The sequence below is a fragment of the Quercus suber genome, unplaced genomic scaffold, assembly GCF_002906115.3.
Source record: "Quercus suber isolate HL8 unplaced genomic scaffold, Cork oak 2.0 scaffold_328, whole genome shotgun sequence".
NCBI lineage: Eukaryota > Viridiplantae > Streptophyta > Magnoliopsida > Fagales > Fagaceae > Quercus > Quercus suber.
In genome coordinates this window covers 756,664-770,713 of record NW_027069781.1, presented here as the reverse complement: position 1 = coordinate 770,713, position 14,050 = coordinate 756,664, and the positions used below count along the sequence as shown (strand labels likewise).

The 14,050-nt window shown below is 31.5% G+C and overlaps 1 non-coding gene across 1 annotated transcript; it reads right to left on the bottom strand.

The window, feature by feature from the left end:
- Nucleotides 1-8,140: 8,140 nt before the first annotated feature.
- On the bottom strand, nucleotides 8,141-9,414 carry LOC112004995 (uncharacterized). Its single transcript, XR_010632906.1, has 2 exons — nucleotides 8,982-9,414; nucleotides 8,141-8,517 (listed from the first exon to the last, which is right to left on the bottom strand). It is a non-coding gene; the product is annotated as an uncharacterized LOC112004995 (transcript).
- Nucleotides 9,415-14,050: the final 4,636 nt, after the last annotated feature.

Here is a 14,050-nt window from a genome sequence, read left to right as displayed (position 1 = left end):
GGAAGAATTGGGTCGGGATGCCCAGAAGCAGTACCAGGGGCAGAGGATCCCTGGACGCGTGGGTGAAACTAAAGCAGATTTGAAGAGAGGAAAGAAACAAAAGGCACGCGGACCTTATGACTCAGGCACACAGTGGAAGTACAAAGCAAAAATGCAGGAGCTTTGGTTCCAACCATTTGAAGAAAGAGACAAGGAAAAGTACAACTAGGAAAGCTGGAGCAAAAGCCAAAACGCCTCAGGTCAACCAACGGAAAATCTGGAAATGGGAAGCTAGCTGGGAGACTTTCATTCGGTCGCAACAAAAAGAAAGGAACTATGAGAAAAAGGGAAACGACATGATCCTGAAGCAACCAGACACTGAACCGACTTCAAAGGGCAAAAAGGAAAAATCGGTAGTACCCCCAGGAGCTTGAAGCTGTGCTATAAAAAGGGGGGAAAGGAAAAGGATAGGGCATTCAATTCTGGATGCTTAGGTTATTCGTCAAGGCATTCAAAGTCATTTCTCAAAAGTTTCAAAAGATTGAGAAGAGACTCTGTAAAACTAAAGGGAAAACAGAGGAATCTGTTCCCAGTATCCCAGAGGCAGCCACTACAGTACACGCTCGGATTCAACGAATTCAAACTTTGCAAGTCTTTGAAGCTTGAATGGCTATCAAAGTCTGTAATTTTTGAACTCATTTGAACCTTGCATCATGTCTTAGTGAGCTTTGTAATCACAATTAAAAAGAAACTAATGAAACATACCTCACTAATTAGAGGATCCCTAATGTGTTCTTTGCATTATATTTCATTTATTATGCATTTCCTTTACTGTTAAATGTCATTCAATACGAATATTTTTTTTTTAGTTGTTTGTAATTGTAGGAAGTTTGTTCTGTGCACCAATCTATTCTTAAAACAGCCCGTTAGCTGCGGAGAATTGATCCCAGTCCACCAAGAACCTCTCACACGGCCCAAGATCCTTGGGCCATAGTGCTAAAAAAAAAAAAAAACACTCTCACAGCTATCATCTAATATCATATACAACATAATAAAAGAAAGACCCAAAAGTCGTGATTGTGCCAAGTGGCTATCTTCTTTCTATGACAAATGATTAAACTCTTATTAATTTTTCTTCCTTTTTTAGAATCAAACTCTTATTAATTAGGCCAGTTCATTTTAAGTGAAAGTCTATTAGCTAAGTTTCAAGAAATTTAAAAATTCACTAATGTGGCGGGTGGTCTAGTAGACAGGCCTTGGCCAACAAGACTTAGGTCTTGGGTTTGAGTCCCCCTCATCTCTACTAGTGAGCAGGTTGGTGTCTATCTCCCTTTATATTGCCCTGGATGCATAGGGTGCACTTGCCACCCTCCCCTCACTCCTATGCATTTTATTTTTATCTTACAAAATTAAAATTAAAATTCTACTCCAACAATAGTTTAGTATATAGGTAAATCTCTATTGCTAGGTTCGAGAAATTTAAAATTCTACTTCAATTAAAATTCTATTTAAAAAAATGTTAAGAATTTTAAAATAAATTTTTTAAAGTTTATTTTAATTATTTTGATCATCTATTAATAGTTTTGTATTTTAATGTAATAAATCCACATTATATACACCAAGTAGCTCAATATATGTTTGCATTTTAATAATTTAATCTTAGGTGAAACTCCATTAAAATTTCAGGTGGCTAACTAAAATTTTGAAAATATCTATTATATAGAATTTTTAATTAATTTGTGTATCGCACTAGCATACTAGCATACTATGATACTACTAGTATTTTATATAAAGGAAGATGAAAGAATATTTAATTTTGAAAATTCAAGAATATCTCATATCCCATTCAAGCGGCATAATTAATTTTGCACAAATACATAATCCTACAGCTAAAAGACTTTCATTCACATACACCAATTGGCATCCGCTTTTGCACAAATTTATAATCCTACAACTAAAAAACTTTTATTCTGCCACTTAGGTCACACTTATTCCCAATAATATGTTCATAAATTGTGTGGTAGTCTAAAAACATTTGGTGGCTATTAAGAAATGATAGACTTTTAAGTTTTGACAAAGAAGAACATATATCGATGGAATGTGACCCAAATTATTGTGTTTTATTTGTGGTAGTCATAAGAAAGCTATAATTCATGCTATCAGATTAAGAGGTTCTGTTAGAGCAAGAAATGTTGGCAAAGGTATGGATGGTTAATAACAGTTTTTTACTTGGTTTGATTAACGGGGTTAATTTGACTTCTAAATTTGTTGTGAGAATCTATTACTTTAAAATAGTCTCCTTTAAATTTTGCAACAAATGATGGCGCATTTGGAAATGGAGAAAGAAATCAAATTTCACCTTCCTTAACATCTCATTAGATTTTATAATTTATCTCATACATATAGACCCTTCCATATTATCAAAAGAAAAAATTATGTAGTTCAATGCTTAATCCTAGGCTGATTGTGTCTTTGATGGTTGCTCTAGTGTGGAAAAATTGATGAGGAGGAGATATCTGTTAGGAAATTGCCTCAAATTTAAATTGTGACTTGGAAAGTTTCCCAGTTGTAGAAGGGAAATTTAATTTGGTTATTTTTAGGTTTCTTTAATGTAGAAGGAAAGACTATTTCTTGGTGTGAAGGAAAAGTCTATTCTCTGTCAAAAAAGTATTATATTTATTGTCTACAAAGAAATAGGAACTTGAAGTCTTATAAATAAATAATGCTATAAAGAATTTGATAGCTTTGGCCCAAGGATCCTCCCTATGGGGGAGAGAGAAAATAGAGCATGAAATAAGAGAGGAAAAAAGAAGAAGAGATTTTTGCTTGAGAGGTAACCCAAGGAGAGATACAATAAGGTTTGGGTTTTGTTGACAACGTTTTTGTAAAGTGCACAAATCAAGGAGAATTTGTGAGACTCTGTTTAATGTTGAAAAGTGAAGAAAGACGAAGAGAAAACACATCCAATGCTAGTCACGTGAATAGAAAAAGAGAGAGCAGCCAGGAGTGAGCCGTTGAAGAAGAAACCACACTGAGCGCAGTGAGATGCATGTGAGAGCAAATTAAAAAAAAAAAAGTAGAGTTTTTTTAAAAAAAAAATTTTATTTATTTAATTTATTTAAATATTTTTAAAGTCTTGAGATATACACAAGAGATATTGTAATTGATTTGATAATGGTAAATTAATTCAAAGCTTATCCCGTGTGATTGCTATTTTGCTTGGTAATTGTGGTGATAATATTTTTTGAGAATTGATTAAAATTGTTAAGCTTTCTTAATTCACACAAGACTAAAATTGGGACCCAACAATATCTAATAGAACTTTAATGAGAATAATAAATGAGACGTTAATAATAACAATAATTTATTTATTTAATTATAATATTAATTATTTTTTGGACAAAATTTGAAAACAGATTTAGTTGTAGTTTAAAACTATAACTTCACTTAATATCTTTTTATTAGATGTGAATTTTAACAAATCCACTATTAAATGACATGTTCTTCTTAAATCCTTTATGCTTGTTTTAAATCCTACATGCTTGTAAAATTTCTAGTAGATCAAAGATCAATAACTATGTCATCAATCAAATGTTTAAATTTTAAGTTTTTGTAGTATAAAATTATGTATAAAAAATAAGTTTATGAATTGAATAGTAAATAACATTCGATTTGCACAAAATTTGACATGAGTGTTAAGAACATAAAAAACATGTAATTGAATGGTTATATTTTAAAAATATATAGCAACATTAATTTTTTGAGTGAATTAAGCTATAACCAGTCAAACTTTGTCCTTATTTTTTAAATACAAGTGTTACCCTAGCCTTTCGAGAATTGCTAATTACATGCAACGTAATGACACTATGACAGTGGATTTTTGACAATGAAATGCACATTTTACTTATTTGATTTACAATTGTACTAAGTAATTTAAAATAAGAGATTTTAAGAGATTTAAATTGGTCCCCCCCCACCCCCCCACCAAAAAAAAAGCTCAATGGCTGTCATTAATTTAGATTGTTAATTTTAATAAATATAATTTCTATTGTTATACGCAGCAATCAAGCTCGAGAAAGCTCCTTGCTTCTTCGCCTTTGTTAACTGCTCATTCAATCCGAAAATCGTGTCCTTCAACTTCTGGATCTTCAATTGATTATCGAAAGACTCCTTCGCGTCCGCAATCGCTTGCCTCGTCGCTCTGATCCGCTCCTTCACTTCCTTCTCGAATTGCCGCAACACCGATTCATCAATGGAGGCCGCATCGGTTTCGAACAAAGCACGATAAGATTGTTTCGCAAGAAGATCGCTGTAGTTCCTCGACAGATCTGTGAAGTTCCTGACGAGTTTCGTGTTTTCAAGCTTGAGCTTTCGAGCATAGTGCGCGTATGCCAAAGCCAGAGATCGATGATCTTCAGCTTGCTTTCTGATCTGATCTAATCGAGGCTTGAGAGGATCCGATTTCAACGCTAATACTGCTCTTCTAGTACTTCCAAATCTATGCGAACCAGACTTGAATCCCTAATTCACACAAATCCACCAAAAAAAAAAAAATTAACTAACAAAATTTTCACACATTTACAGTAAAAATTCAACACTAGAAACATGTTCGTTTCCCGAGAAAATCAAATTAAATATAATTTTCTTCTAATTACATTTCAGATCCGAAATCGTAAGATCCGGAACTCACTTGCTTCAATTAAAAAAAAAAATGAAGACTTGCTAAAAATGAAATAAATATATATAGAGAGACAACTGTTTGTTTCTCGGGAAAAAAATTCAAATCAAAATAAATATCATTCTTCAAATTACATTTCCGAAACAAAAATGAAACTAAGCGACGAAACTCATTCACTTCAATTAAACCAATATTTTTTTTTTCAAATTGCTTGTTAAAAAAACAAATACATAGAAATCTGATTGTTTCTCGGGAAAAAAAAATCGAGNGAACTTTAATGAGAATAATAAATGAGACGTTAATAATAACAATAATTTATTTATTTAATTATAATATTAATTATTTTTTGGACAAAATTTGAAAACAGATTTAGTTGTAGTTTAAAACTATAACTTCACTTAATATCTTTTTATTAGATGTGAATTTTAACAAATCCACTATTAAATGACATGTTCTTCTTAAATCCTTTATGCTTGTTTTAAATCCTACATGCTTGTAAAATTTCTAGTAGATCAAAGATCAATAACTATGTCATCAATCAAATGTTTAAATTTTAAGTTTTTGTAGTATAAAATTATGTATAAAAAATAAGTTTATGAATTGAATAGTAAATAACATTCGATTTGCACAAAATTTGACATGAGTGTTAAGAACATAAAAAACATGTAATTGAATGGTTATATTTTAAAAATATATAGCAACATTAATTTTTTGAGTGAATTAAGCTATAACCAGTCAAACTTTGTCCTTATTTTTTAAATACAAGTGTTACCCTAGCCTTTCGAGAATTGCTAATTACATGCAACGTAATGACACTATGACAGTGGATTTTTGACAATGAAATGCACATTTTACTTATTTGATTTACAATTGTACTAAGTAATTTAAAATAAGAGATTTTAAGAGATTTAAATTGGTCCCCCCCCACCCCCCCACCAAAAAAAAAGCTCAATGGCTGTCATTAATTTAGATTGTTAATTTTAATAAATATAATTTCTATTGTTATAAAATTTCGGAAATTTAAATCCAATATAAAAACTGTATCAATTGTAATTAACCAATCTTTTAGTTTTATTTTTTAATAAATAAACATATTTACTATTTAAGTTGTCCATAAAATTAATTACCCTTAACTTCAAATAAGTATAGCCAAATTCTTGCTAATAAAGGAACATACAAAGAAAAAAATACCCACACTAATTGGCTAGTATGTGGTAATAACAATCTTATTTCGGAATCTTGCTTAGCACCAACTATTGCTGCAACTTATTATTATTATTTGAGAAGCCAGACTGAAAGACCAGGCAGAAGTTTATTAATAAAACCAAAACAGACAAATAATACGAGCAGGAAAGAGAATTTTCATTCAAACTCATTTGGAGAAAAGTTTCTCTAACTCACCGTATGGCAACAACTTATTTGTACTATTAATCAAACAATCTATTTAACAATCACATGCCTTGTTAAAATGAATTAATGCAGTAATTTTGATCTTATAATATAAAGAAATGCTATATCCATAATATTTTCACAACAAATCTTAAGTGGTAGGTATGTTGTTATTAGTAGGCAAAAAAAAAAAAAAAAAAAAATCAATAGTTGATTTAAATTAGAACAAACAACTTACCACCTACAATTTGTTGTAAAAATGTTATGGACATGACATTGCTCTAATACAAATTACTCAAATTGCCCAAACAATAATAGCTATAAGGATATTTACACGTGGTAAGCAACCAAAAGTCACCATCAATAAGGCCAAAATTCACTATCTCCATTAATTATTAGCCAACCAACATGCATAGCTCTAACAACTATGCTAAACTACTACAAATTCTATTATAAAATGTTTATGAACTGAGGTGACAATAAATATAATTAGTGAATTTCAAAAATATAATAAATGAATGTCTTACTTGATAAGATTTTTGTAATTGACCTTTTAAGACCATAAACAAATCATTTGAGAAAATAAATGCAACTATTAATGGAATGGAAAGATAGCGACCATTCGATTAAGCAACAATCAATTTGTCAAGTCTTTACTTGGTTACTCCCTCTTTCCCATCCTACAGAAGAATGAGAAATAGAAGCTGGTTTTAGACTTTTAGTCAAGAGCTGGTCTAGCAATGAAGGTCACAATAGGTTCACTCGGGCATGGCCGCACAGCGCGCTCACATGCTCGCACATACCAAAATAACTAAGTCTACCGGATCCAGATTGCAAAAATACAGATTAAAGGGTACAAAATTCCAGTGGAAAGAAACAGCGGAAAAGGAGATACTTATGCAAACATACAAGACCCTGGTAACTGGTAAGAATATCTATCATAGGTACTGAAAACTTGTATACAGGATGGAAAGCCCAGACTGAAACCATGAATGCCCCAAAGCTTCAAATCAAAGAGTAGTTCAAAAAGTTTGTGATTCCATAATCTAATGCAACATATTTCTAGTTTCCATGATCAAACTCAATATATCATCTGAAGTTCATTTTACTTTAGCACAGATGGCAACTGTTGCTGAACAGCTGAAGTAAGTATTCGTCAACTAGTTCACAAAACGGTAACAAAACAAAAGAATTTTTTGGCTTGCAAGTAGTAATCATTAGTCTTTCTCAAAATAAAAGAAGACATCCTCAAGTGGTTAATGTATATGATGCTCAAACCACTATGAAGAAGAGAACTACAACCAGTAGGTGAAATAAAACACCAGAGCAATTTTTCGGTGTCATGCTCAAAGCAAAGAATTTTTGGGAGGAAGAATTGAAAGGGAACAGAAACAATCATAAGCAACCTATAACAAATTCAATCATAGGCTTAATAAGACCATAAAAACATAAGCACCTTCTAAAACTAATTGTATTCCATATTGTAGCGGACTTCTTTATTACAGTAAAAATATACACCAATAAAAATATTAAGGGATAAAAGCACAAAAAGAAAGGGAAAAGACTAAATTACTCACATCATGTCAATTGTGTCTTGAAAATCATGTTCACAACTGTTCTAAATGTATGATGATTGAGGTCACTAGCACTCTTATTGTGTAATCCAAAAGGCTTATAAAGCTCTATCTTATTGTTTAAACCTGTCTTCTGCTTCTCCACACTTATTATGACGACAATGAACTAAAATATAACAAGAAACAACTTTAAAGACCATCAAGTACGTTGACACAGAAGAAGGAAGAATGATGTCAATAACAATCTAACCAAAAGTACAACAGCATCAGATCACTCAAAAAAATAAAATGGACAATATGTCTGTTTTTTCTTTTGCCCTCTTTCCCTGCAATCCAAGTAGTAAAATGCTCTCTTTAAAAACAGTACAGAAAATTAAAATAAGAAATTTGGGGGTTCCAGATGCTACTATTCTGCAACTAAATACCCCCACTAACATTTACCATATGACAAGGAAACTGAAGATGTCAGTTAACAGTTACCTTTAAAATAATGATAATAATAATAATAAAAGTCACTAAATTTTAAGGGTGAAATATAGAGCTAAAGGCAACTTAAATACTGTAACAGTATTCCAACAATCTTCTTAATGAACATTTGCCACATTAATTACTTGTATAAAATTCATCAATGGAGGCCGCATCGGTTTCGAACAAAGCACGATAAGATTGTTTCGCAAGAAGATCGCTGTAGTTCCTCGACAGATCTGTGAAGTTCCTGACGAGTTTCGTGTTTTCAAGCTTGAGCTTTCGAGCATAGTGCGCGTATGCCAAAGCCAGAGATCGATGATCTTCAGCTTGCTTTCTGATCTGATCTAATCGAGGCTTGAGAGGATCCGATTTCAACGCTAATACTGCTCTTCTAGTACTTCCAAATCTATGCGAACCAGACTTGAATCCCTAATTCACACAAATCCACCAAAAAAAAAAAAATTAACTAACAAAATTTTCACACATTTACAGTAAAAATTCAACACTAGAAACATGTTCGTTTCCCGAGAAAATCAAATTAAATATAATTTTCTTCTAATTACATTTCAGATCCGAAATCGTAAGATCCGGAACTCACTTGCTTCAATTAAAAAAAAAAATGAAGACTTGCTAAAAATGAAATAAATATATATAGAGAGACAACTGTTTGTTTCTCGGGAAAAAAATTCAAATCAAAATAAATATCATTCTTCAAATTACATTTCCGAAACAAAAATGAAACTAAGCGACGAAACTCATTCACTTCAATTAAACCAATATTTTTTTTTTCAAATTGCTTGTTAAAAAAACAAATACATAGAAATCTGATTGTTTCTCGGGAAAAAAAAATCGAGATCTAGAGAGAACGAGAGAGAGAGAGATGGGAGACTTACGAGGTGGTGGAGGTGGGAAGCGTGGGAGTGAGAAGTGAAGAAGAAAGAGAGAGTGAGGAAAAGAGAAAGAGAGAGAAGAATGGCGGAGGCTAACAGTCTGAACCTCAACACATTCACGATTCGGTGTCCGTGAAAGTTCGCCATTTTCGCAAAGCTTTGCTTTTTTTCTTTTTTTCTTTTTTTTTGATGTGTGGATTTTTGAGATATTTGATAATCGAACTGTGTGGAAACTGGAAAGTGTGAAGTGTGATTTGGGATTGTGATTGGGATTTTTATTTACGTGTTTGCTATTGCTCTCTCACTTTGAGTTTGATGATGAGTGTCCCATTCGTATCTCTCTGAGAGAGAGAGAGAGAGAGAGAGAGAGAGAGAGATTATTATTATTATTAATAATGATAATTTAGATACTCCTACTGGTTACACTAATTATTTTTATATAAGAAAAAAAACAAAATGGTTTGTTTATTTATATGTGCTAACTGGCGGGTGTGACTATAACGCGGGATTGGCGGTGATGATTTTTTTTTTTTGGCTGAATAAATTTTTTTTTTTTTTACTTTTATAATTATGAAGGATTTAATTAGTAGTAGTATTAGGTTACAATGATGGCACTTTATTTATTATCATATTAAAATATTGATTGATAGCTCTTTATTTATTATCATATTAAAATATTGATTGATTTTTTATGTTGTATAGAGATATATATAAAATTTAAAGAGGAAAATTTTTAGGTTCTTTTGGAGAACGAAGAAATAAAGTTTTTTTTTTTTTTTTTTTTTTTTTCATATTCATAGTAGACTCTATTATGAATTTAATGAGTGGAATATATTGTGAATGTGAGAGGAAGAAACATCATTTTTTGTACTTCGATATACCTAAGAATTACTCTTACAATAAGTGATTTTATTAGTTTGTTGACACTTTTAGTATTTTTAACTAAAACTCTTCTTTTTTTTTTCTTTTTTTTTTTAAGTCTCGAATTCAAATTATCACTAGAATCATGGTTGATTATTTTTTAAGAGAAAAATTAATTAGTACCTTAAGAATATTGGTTTATGATTTTTTTTTTAATTTTTAATGGGAAAAGAATTTTTTTTTATTACTCTTTTGAGGTTTTATTATATGAGTAATGCTAAAAATACAAATTTTTTTACAAACTGTTGATATGGGAGTGATTATTGGTAAATGAAAAAAATGATATTAATGTGGGTTTAGATGAAAACTAAAAAATTAGACATAACAACAGTTTATAAAAATATTATAAAATAGTTTGTGACCGTAACATTATTCTTATTATATTTTTAATATCAAAGTTTTTCTAAAATTGTTTATTACTAAACGTATTAATAAGCTGGTTATTTTTTCTTTATTCTTAAATAGAATGATTTTTGTTTTTTAAGGTGATTGACAAATCACGTGGAGGCTGGACCGGAGAGAGACCAGGCCAAACTAACAGACGTATGATTATAAAGTGAAGCTTGTGTGTCATTGTCAAGAATTTTGTAGCTGTAGCCTCGTAGGCGAGCATTACAATATTAAAAAAGACGTAAATGCATTTTTAGTCTATATATTTTGACGTTTTTCTATTTTAGTTCTTACATTTTATTTTTTTCATTTTTAGTCCCTAAAACCAATTAACGCGTTCCATTTTAGTCCTTTTCGTCAGTCAACTGACGGAAATAGCTGAGGTGGTAGCCGGAGCAATTAAAATATTATAAGAATGCTAGATCACCCATGACACATTAGCATATAAATTTAAAAAATTAATTTATTAATTTTAACAAAATTTGAAAACATAAAAACAAAATTTAAAACATAAAAATAAGTCAGAAAATCAAACCAAGAACACAAATTCAAAATTAAACCCATTGAATCAAATTAAACCCAAGAACATTGAATCAAATTAAACCCAAGAACATCCATCATCAGCCCACAACATAGATCTATACGAGCAGACCAGCATTCCAACAAAAATTAAACATTTTGCACATCATGCTTGATTCTTTAGAGAATCCCAATAGAGCACAAAATAATTACACTGCAAATCTAATAACTGAATCGATAAATGACACCCAGCAAGAAAACCCACCAAGCTGAAACACAAATCAAACCCAATTTTCCTTTTTTTTTTTTTTTTTTTTTTTTTAAAAAAAAAAAAATCTCANACTAAACAAAAATCACCAACACAAAATAAGAAACACTTATTTTGTATGTTATATTTGTTGATGTGTTTTTATAATATAAATGTTAAGAAAATATTTATTTGTATGTAATATTTTTTGAATATGAAATAAATGTTAGTTTTATTTTCATAATATATATATATATATTTTTTTTTGGTTTTAAGCTTTGGCCCCCCAGGTACGAATCCTGTTCCCATCCCTGCTTGTTATATTATTATTGCTGGCAAAATATAAAATAAAAAATAAAAAATATATAATAAAAATGTTTTAACTGTACGCAAATATTATAAAAAATATCTCTCATCTCATTCCATTAAATATTTTTTAACTGTACGCAAAACATATATACAAAAAAAATTACGTTAATAAAAAAAACAAGAAAATATATAATTAATAAATTTAAAATACTAATCTAATAAAAAAAAAAATTGTATACAATGAATATTATAACATAACAAAGAAAGACATTTTTTAATGGCGTAAATGCACTTTTAGTCCCTACATTTTGACGTTTTTCCATTTTAGTCCTACATTTTATTTTTTTCCACTTTAGTCCTTAAAACCAATTAACGCGGTTCCATTTTAGTCTTTCCATCAGTCAACCGACGGAAATAGCTGAGGTGGCACCGGAGCAATTAAAATATTATAAAAATGCACATCACCCATGACACATCAGCATATAAATTTAAAAAAATTAATTTATTAATTTTAACAAAATTTAAAAACATAAAAACAAAATTTAAAACATAAAAATAAGTAGAAAATCAAACCACAGAACACAAATTCAAAATTAAACCCATTGAATCAAATTAAACCCAAGAACATCGTTATCAACCCACAACCCAAAAATCAATTACCTCTTCTCTCACTCTTCTTTCTTGTTTATTCTTTCTTGGACTCTCTCTCTCGATTTTTTGGCAGCGGATTGGAGGGCTGTGGATCAGTGGTGGGTCTTGTGATTTGGGTGTAGTGGGTTAAGATTTTGGCCGATCGTGGGTTTGCTCGCCTGGGTCATCGTGGGTTTGCTTGCCGTGGGTCTGTCGTGGTTTGCTTCGTGCGCCATGGGTCAGTCGTGGTTTGCTCGCCATGGATCAGTGGTGCTCGTCGTTTGCTCGCCGTGGGTCTGTCGTGGGTTTGCTCGCTGGTTGCTCGTCTGGGTCTGTCGTGAGTTTGCTCTACTCGCTGGGTTTGCTCCCGTGGGTATGGATTTTGTTTGTGTGGGTTTGCTCACCGTGGGTATGGGTTTTGTTTGCTGTGGGTTTGCTCGTCGTCGCCATTAGCCCCAACTCCACTTGCCTTCTTCTGGATTCATCGATCACTCAGTCAAGCTCTACAAGTTTCCCGTATTCTAATCTCTGTTTCTCCATTTCTTGTGTTGAGTATGAAGTTCATGGAATTTTGATGCTGAGATTTTTTTAAAAAACAAGAGTATAAGACAATATATATATATATATATATATTTGTTTGAGAAACAAACACACACAAGGGAAAGGAAAATGGGTTCTAATATAAAGGTAGACTACAACTCTACTCAAAAGCCATGATAACTTTTAAGGAGGGTGAGACAAGTTATATATACACAACACACTCTCTTAAGTAATGTGGAACAATTACCCATTTTTGTTTTTGAGAAACAAACACACAGACATAGGGGAGAGGGAAATGGATTTTAATACAAAAGCACATCACAATTCCATTCAAAAGTCATAGTAACTTTTAAGGGAGGGTGAGGCAAGTTATACTACACACAACACACTCTCTTAAACAATGTGGGACAATATACTTAGAAACTCTGGATAGTTAATTTGACAATGACAAATTTTTAGGTGCTCCCAAAACATAGAGAAATAATGTTCTTTTCTCAAGGCATGTCCAACCCACGCACCTAGACTGATCGGACCGATCCAAAAATCGTCGGATTTGAGACTTGTGACGCTTGACGGCAGGTTCCAACCTCTAGAAATTGATTTTGGCATGTTGTTGCTTCAAAATCTAACTCCAACTGATTTTGGCCAAATCTGGCGAGTTCTATCCAAATCTCCTCCTCCCTAACATGATCGAGACCGATTGTCACCCAACAAGAACCCGACTAGTTTGACTTGAGTCCATCATCGGTTGACAGTGGGCTTGGAAATTGCACACTTGATTTGGTTAGGTCGGTTCCAGATTGGGTACAAACCTAACCCGAATCGACCCATGAACACCTCTACTCTTCTGTCATATTTATCGTGGATCTCACCAAAAATTTTATAAGTAAACCCCACAATAAATATAAAAGGAGAGAGCACAATTTTCCATGTAAAGTACCTAAAAATTATTCTTGACAATATATATCTTTTATAAAAAAAATTATGCTTAACAATAAATATAACCTTAACCTAACCCTTTTTTTCTCTAAAAAAAAAAAAAACCCCTTTTTTTTTCTCTTCAAACCAAACCCATAAATTCTTTAATTGGGCCTGTCATGTAATGGATTTAATACTATATTTGCTCTTTCAGTTCTAGAAAGAATTGTTCGTAGTGCTTCTCATTTGGCTTGAACAAAAAATTGTTAATGGTATGTCGGCAATACAAATAATGTCAACCATAGCGGCTGTGTTATTGGTTACAGCTATATATACTCTATTATCAATTTATCATTATGTCAAACAGTTTTTGAAAACTTTGTTCATCCCCCGTTGAGTTTTGATATAACGTGGGAATGGAAGTTTTTGTTTTTTTTTATAGAACTGTGGGTAGGTTTTTTAAAAATAAATAAAATTTAAGTTATAAGAACATGGGGTAGTGGAAGTAGGAAGGAACTTTTTAATAGGATTTTTTTATATAGGAGTAAGGGACATGGGGTAGTTTTCTTTTTTTAGAGAATATTTCTAATTTGTTGTC